Genomic DNA, 8393 nt, shown 5'->3' on the forward strand with positions numbered 1-8393 from the left:
AGGATGCATTCAAAGAGATCCACCAATAGACATATCATGGTAAAAATACCAAAAGCCAGGGCTCCTGGGTGGCTCAGTTGCTTAAGCATCTGACTCTTGATTTTTGCTCAGGTCACAATCTTGCAGTTTGTGAGCTCAAGCCCTGAGCTGGACTCTGTGCTGACAGCATGGAGCCTGCTTGGGATTCTCTCTCCCTCTCCCTAGAGTCTCAGTCTGTCTCTCAATCTCTCTCTCTCTCTCAAAATAAATAAATAAACATTTAAAAAAAGATTTAAAAAAATGCCAAAAGCCAAAGACAAGGAAGAAATCTTGAAAGCAGCAAGAGAAAAATAAATCCTCACTTACAACAGAACCCAAATAAAATTAACAGCTGACTTCTCATCAGCAGCAATAGAGGCCAGAAGGCAGTAGGATGACATGTTCAAAGTGCTCAAAGAAAAAAGCTGCCAACCAGAATCCTATATCCAACGAAACTATCTTTTAAAAATGAAGGCAGGGGCACCTGGGTGGCTCAGTCAGTTAAGTAGCCAACCTCAGCTCAGGTCATGATCTTATAGTCCATGAGTTCGAGCCCCATTTTGGGTTCTGTGCTGACAGCTCAGAGCCCGGGGCCTGCTTCAGATTCTGTGTCTCCCTCAACTAACCTTTGACGCTCCCCTCCTCATGCTCTGTCTCTCTCTCAAAAAAAGAAAAATTAATTAATAAATAAACTTTAAAAACGAAGGCAAATTTGCAGATAAACAAAAACTGAGAGAATTTGTTGCTAGCAAACCTGCCTTACAAGAAATACTAAAGGAAGTTCATCAGGCTGAAAGTAAGTGACCTCAGATAGTAATGGGAGTCCACACAAGAAGCCAGAAAACACTCGTAATTATAAAAGACAGAATACATGCAGTTTTGTTGTCCTTCTTTCCCTTAACTAATTTAAAAGGCAATTATGTAAAACAATATGTATATGATGTATTGTTGGGCCTATAAAATGGAAATGTAACATATTTGCCAATAAGAGCACATAGAGTTTGTGAGGGAGCAAAGCTGTATTGGACTAAAGAAATGTCTCCATACCACCCAAAGCAATCTACATATTCAATGCAATCCCCATCAAAGTAACACCAGCATTCTTCACAGAGCTAGAACAAATAATCCTAAAATTTGTATGGACCCAGAACAGACCCCAAATAGCCAAAGCAATCTTGAAAAAGAAAACCAAAGCAGGAGGCATCACAATCCCAGACTTCAAGCTATACTACACAGCTGTAATCATCAAGACAGTATGGTACTGGCACAAGAAGACACTCAGATCAATGGAATAGAATACAGAACCCAGAAATGGACCCACAAACGTATGGCCAACTAACCTTTGACAAAGCAGGAAAAAATATCCAATGGAATAAAGACAGTCTCTTCAGCAAGTGGTGCTGGGAAAACTGGACAGCGACATGCAGAAGAATGAACCTGGACCACTTTCTTACACCGTACACAAAAATAAACTCAAAATGGATGAAAGACCTAAATGTAAAACAGGAAGCCATCAATATCCTCGAGGAGAAAGCAGGCAAAAACATCTTTGATCTTGCCCGCAGCAACTTCTTACTCAACACGTCTCTGGAGGTAAGGGAAACAAAAGCAAAAATGAACTACTGGGACCTCATCAAAATAAAAAGCTTCTGCACAGCAAAGGAAACAATCAGCAAAACTAAAAGGCAACCGACAGAATGGGAGAAGATATTTGCAAACGACATATCAGATAAAGGGTTAGTATCCAAAATCTATAAAGAACTTCTCAAACTCAACACCCAAAAAACAAATAATCCAGTGAAGAAATGGGCAAAAGACATGAATAGACACTTCTCCAAGGAAGACATCCAGATGGCCAACCGGCACATGAAAAAATGCTCAACATCACTCATCATCAGGGAAATACAAATCAAAAACACAATGAGATACTACCTTACACCTGTCAGAATGGCTCACATTAACAACTCAGGCAACAACAGATGTTGGCGAGGATGCAGAGAAAAAGGATCTCTTTTGTATTGTTGGTGGGAATGCAAGCTGGTGCAGTCACTCTGGAAAACAGTATGGAGGTTCCTCAAAAAACTAAACATAGAACTACCCTATGACCCAGCAATTGCACTACTAGGCATTTATCCACAGGATACAGGTGTGCTGTTTCAAAGAGACACATGCACCCCCATGTTTATAGCAGCACTATCAACAATAGCCAAAGTATGGAAAGAGCCCAAATGTCCATCGATGGATGAATGGATAAAGAAAATGTGGTATATATATACAATGGAGTATTACTCGGCAATCAAAAAGAATGAAACCTTGCCATTTGCAACTACACGGGTGGAACTAGAGGGTATTGTGCTAAGTGAAATTAGTCAGTCAGAGAAAGACAAAAATCATATGACTTCACTCATATGAGGACTTTAAGAGACAAAACAGATGAACCTAAGGGAAGGGAAACAAAAATAATATAAAAACCGGGAGGGGGACAAAACAGAAGAGACTCATAAATTTGGAGAACAAACTGAGGGTTGCTGGAGGGGTTGAGGGAGGGGGGATGGGCTAAATGGGTAAGGGGCATTAAGGAATCTACTCCTGAAATCATTGTTTCACTATATGCTAACTAATTTGGATGTAAATTTTAAAAAATAAAAAATAAAATTAAAAAAAGAAGAAGAAATGTCTCCAGATGGTGACTCAAATCCAGAAGAATATATAAATACAACCAGAAATGATAAATAAGAGTGTTAATATAACAAAAGTGATAAATATATACTTACTCTCTTTTCTTCTCTCATCCTCTTTAAAAAGACATAAAATTATATAGAGTAAAAATAACAATATTTTGTTTGGCTTGTAATATTTATAGATGTGGCCTAACAATAAGACTACAAAAAAGGGTAAGGAAAGAGAGCTATAAGAGTAACATTTCTATATATTGCAGAAATTAAGTTAGTAAAAATATGAAGTTGATTCTGATAAGTTAAGGTGTGTATGGTAAGCTCTAGAGAAATCACTAGGCAAATTACTTTAAAAAATCATTAAAAAAATCACTAGAGGATTTAAAATGCTAAATCATAAAATATTCATTTAATGCAAAACAAGTCAGTAAAAGTATGAATAGAGGAACATAAAAGATCCGAGACATATAGAAAACAAAAAGTATAATATATGTTTAAGTATATCAATGAAAACATTAAATGTGAACCAAAAGGCAGAGATTGTCAGACTTGATTTAGAACAAACAAACAAAGAAACAAACAAGATCCATCTATATGCTGTCTACAGGAGACACACTAGATTCAAAGATACAAGTAGATTGGATATTAAAGGCTGGAAAAAGATTAATCATTCAAACAGCAAACAAAAGAAAGCTGGAATGCTTATCCTAATATCAGACAAAATAGAGTTTAAAACAAAAAATGTTACTAGAGATAAAGAGAGACATTTTATAATTTTAAAGAGGCTGATCCATCAGGAAGATATAACAATTATGAACATATAGTACCCACCAATAAGAGAGCACCAAAATACATGTAGCAAAATTTAACAAAAATTAATGGACAATTCCACAATAATAGAGACTTAAATATTCCACTTTCAATATTAGATAGGACAACTAGATACACAAAAGAAAATACAAGATTTGAAAATATTGTGAACCACTGAGACCTCATAGACATCTATGGAACACTTGACCCAACAACAGCAGAATATACATTTTTTTTCTCAGGTGCTCATGGAACATTCTCCAGGATAGGCATATGGTAGGCCATAAGACAAAGCTCAATAACTTAAAAGGATAGAAGTAATGCAAAATACGTTCTCTGACCACAATGAAATGAAATGTGGTTCTCTGACCACAAAGAAAGAAATTTGAGAAACTCAAAAACAGTCAGAAATTAAATGACACACTCCTATATAACCAATGTGTTGAAAAAGAAATCAAAAGAGAAATTATAAAACACTTGAGGTTAATGAAAATGAAGACACAACATATAAAAACTCATGGGATGCAGCTGTAGTGCTGTGCTTAGAGGAAATTTTATAAATTCATAACTTACAAATTTTCTCAAAGAATGCTTAGAGGAAAATTTATAGGTGTAAATGCTTACATTAAGAAAGAAGAAAGTTCTCAAAACAATAAACTAAACTTTCACCTTAACACATTCAAAAAAGAAGAGCAAACTAAACCGAAACAAGCAGAGTGAAGGAAATAAAAAAGATTGGAGCAGAACTTAATGAAATACAGACTATTAAATAATAGAGCAAACAATGAAACCAAAAGCTGGTTGGCTGATAACACCAACAAAAGTAACACACCTTAGTGCTTCTGGGTGGCTCAGTTGGTTAAGCATCTGACTCTTGATTTTGGTTCAGGTCATGATCTCACAGTTTGTGGTTTGTGAGTTCAAGCCTCATATCAGGCCCTGTGCTGATGGTGCAGAGCCTGCTTGGGATTCTGTCTCTCCTTCTCTCAGTCCCTCCCCTGGTTGTTCACACATTCTCTCTCTCTCTCTCTCTCTCTCTCAACATACATAAATAAACATTGAAAAAAAAATTTTAAGAGTAGGTCAAATGAGAGACACTATGATTTTGTAGACAGATGCTAAAAAAGATTTAAAACAATTTTTTTAATGAAAAAAAAAAAAATCAGGGGCACCTGGCTGGCTCAGTTGGTGGAGTATGTGACTCTTGATCTTGGGGTCATAAGTTTGAGCCCCATGTTGGGTGTAGTGATTACTTTAAAAAAATCTTTAAAAAAATCTAAAATCAGAAATGAATGAAAGGACATTACTACTTACCTTGCAGAAAGAAAAACAATTATAGAGGAATACTATGAGCAATTGTATTCCAATAAGAAAACTTAGGTGAAATAGATAAATTCTTAAAGACTATCAAAACTGATACAAGAATAACAGATGTTTTGAATAGGCTGATCACAAGTGAAGAGATTGAATTAGTAAAAACAAAACAAAACAAGGACACCTGGGTGGGTTAATCAGTTAAGTGTCTGACTCTTGGTTTCATCTCAGGTCATGATCTCACAGTTTGTGGGTTCCAGCCCTGTGTCAGGATTCTCTCTATGACTCTCTCTCTCTCTCTCTCTCTCTCTCTCTCTCTCTCTCTCTCAGTAAATAAATAAACGTTCAAAAACAAAACAAAACAAAAAAACTACCTACAAAAAAAAGCCCAGGCTCATCTGGCTTTACTGCTGAATTCTACCAAACATTTATTAATTAACAAGAATTAATACCAATTCTTCACCATCTTCCAAAAAATAGAATAGGAGTGACTACTTCCCAACACATTCTATGAGGCCAGATTTATCTTGATATCAAAACCAGAGACATCACAAGAAAACTACAGACCAATATTTTTATGAATATGGATGCAAGAGTCCTCAATAAAATACTAGCAAACCAAATCCAGCAACATATCAAAAGAATCATATACCATAAGTATGTGGGATTTAACCCCACAAATGCAAGGTTGGTTCAACCATCTGAAAATCACTGTAATACACTGTATCAATAGAATAAAAAACAAACATCACATGATCATCCCAGTAGAGGTGGAAAAAGTACCTGACAAAATTCAGCACTCTTACAGTGAGAAAAACACTCAACAACCTAGGAGTAGAACTTCCTCAACCTGGCAAAGGACAGGTCTGAAAAACTCACAGCTAACATCATACTAAAAAAAAAACATGTATGCTTTTCTGGTAAGATCAAGAACAAGACAAGATATATGCTGTCACTACTTCCATTCAACACTGTACTGGAAGTTCTAGTCAGGGCAAGATAAATAAATAAAAAGTATCTGCATTGGAAAGAAAGAAGGAAAATTATCTCTATTCACAGATGACATGATCTTATATATAGATAACTTTAAAATGTACAAAAAAAAACCTGTTAGAACTGGTGAACACATTCACTAAATTTGGAGGATACAGGATTGATATACAAAAAGCAATTATATTTCTATACACTGGTAACGAACAATCTAAAAATGAAATCAAGAGGGGCGCCTGGCTGGCTCAGTTGGTAGAGCATGCTACTCTTAATCTTAGGCTGATGAGTTTAAGTCCCATGTTGGGCATGGAGTCTACTTAAAAAAAAAATGAAATTAAGAAATGATTCCATTCACAATGGCGTGAAAAAGAATTAAATATGTAGGAATAAATTTAATTAAATTAAAGACTTCTAAGTTTTTAAAAATATTTTATTTATTTTGAGAGCAAGAGAGACAGAGCACAAGCAGGGTAGGGGTAGAGAGAGAGGGACACACAGAATCTGAAGTAGGTTCCAGGCTCTGAGCTGTCGGCACAGAGCCAGATGCAGGGCTGGAGCCCATGAAATATGAGATCATGACCTGAGCTGAAGTCGGACGCTTAACCGACTGAGCCACCCAGGCACCCCAAGAAGCACAAGACTTCTATTCACAAAACTACAAAACATTGCTGAAAAAAATTTTTTTAAAGATCTAGATAAATGGAAAAACACCCCTAAGTACATAGGGTTTCCTTTGAATGTGATGAAAATGTTTTAAATTGATTGCAGTGATGGTTATACATATCTGTGACTATATTAAAAACTATTGAGTTTTACACTTTAAATGGGTGAATTGTGTGGGCTGTAGATTATATTTCAGTAAAGCTTTTTTTTAAAAAAATATGAAAAGGAAATAAACAGGGGTGCCTGGCTGGGTCAGTTGGAAGAACATGGGACTCTTGATCTTAGAGTCCTGAGTTTGAGCCCCATATTGGGGTAGAGATCACTAAAAATAAATCAACTTTAAAAAAAGAGGAAGCAAACACAATGGCATGGAACTAGATAGATCAACTTGCTCTGTAGAATGCCCAGATCCTGAGAATTGCATCTTCAGAGGGTTTCCCAAACCCTGTTGCGATGTTGGTGTTTTACTATGATTTTCATTTCATGTGAGAAAACATATCCAGAAAGCACATTTCATGTTTTTATTCAACAAACAATCCTTGAGGCCAAGGAGTTGGCCTTGTCTAAGGGGTCACAGTGAAGAAGAGGCGGAATGAAGGAGGGTTCCCAGGTCTCCTGCCCCACTGCTGCCAGCTCTGCCTTTCTGGGCCTGAGCTTCAGCAGCCATGTTAATTCCTGGGTCCCATAAGGTCCTGGGGGTACTAGGGGTCTTGTCTGAGGACATAAGGGTCTAAAACACTTTTCCATGTGTCTGGACCATTCCGGTCTTCGCAGCAACCAGAGGTTTGATATGGACTCCTGGGAGCAGCCAGCGCTCATTGCCTGACCTGGGAAGCCATGTGGTGTCTGGGAGTCCGGTATTGTTCTTCCTCCCGAAGTCATAGATACAGTGCAAAGTCATGGACCACCTCTTCCCTGAACCCAGAGTCCTGCTCATCCTGGACAGGGAAGGAGGGGAAGCGCTTCTCTCAGAGGATGCTGGCGTATGGGAGTTGGGGGCATGGTACCGAGACCGGCTTCGTGGTCTAGGAATTAGCAATTACTTGTGCTTAGATTTCCATGTGACCATGAGGCCAAACTGGGGTTTTCTCTATTGGGGTTGTGAATTGGGAATCTAGTCCCTTCCCTCCTGCAGTTAGGTCAATTTCCCCTCTGGCTTTCCCCATTACTTTCTTTGCCAGGCTGTCTTTCTGACAAGACCCCAAAGGAAAATCTTGCCACACCTTATGGGAGAGGCCAGAGACAAGCAATGCAGTGAATTCTGGAGGTTGAAAAGCCGAGGAAAGGTCTTTTGGTTTTCAGACTTGGATGTGAATTCCAGATTCACCCCCATCTGGCTGTGGGTAAGCAGTGCAGCACTTTAAGACGTAGTAGCTCTGGGTGTTAAATGGCGCTGCCAGTTTTGGAGGGAAACGATTCAGGAGGCCTAGGTCGTTAGCAATTCCCCAGGCGAGACAAACAGGCTCAGTCCACGAAGCTTGAACAAAGGTAAATCCAAGGGCGGGTCAAAGGGCGCCCGGGCTAGTCCCCAGCAAGGGCTTCTGTGAGGATAGCACGCAGGGGCGTAGGCGACTCCACCGGGGCCGCACACCTTGCGTCTGGGGACCCTTCGGGTCCCGCGGGGCGACACACCCGGCACCCGCGAGGAGGAGGGCGCGGGAAGGGGCGGGCCTTCGGCTGGGCTGGGAGGAGCGCGGAGCAGCGTGGGGAGCGTGGCAGCTAGGGGTTGTAGGCCAGGGCGCGCAGCCGGGCGTCCGCCCCGGAGTCCATCCCGCAGGCAGGGCACCACGAGCGGACGTGCACGGCAGGCGGAACGCAGGCGGCGCCGGGGGCAGCCGGGCGAGCGCCGGAGCTTCGGAGGCGCAGTACTGGAGGCGGAACAGGAAGGCACGGGCGGCACCGCAGCTTCGCCCGGAGCGGAGG

Source organism: Panthera leo, chromosome B3, assembly GCF_018350215.1.
Source record: "Panthera leo isolate Ple1 chromosome B3, P.leo_Ple1_pat1.1, whole genome shotgun sequence".
Classification (NCBI taxonomy): Eukaryota; Metazoa; Chordata; class Mammalia; order Carnivora; family Felidae; genus Panthera; species Panthera leo.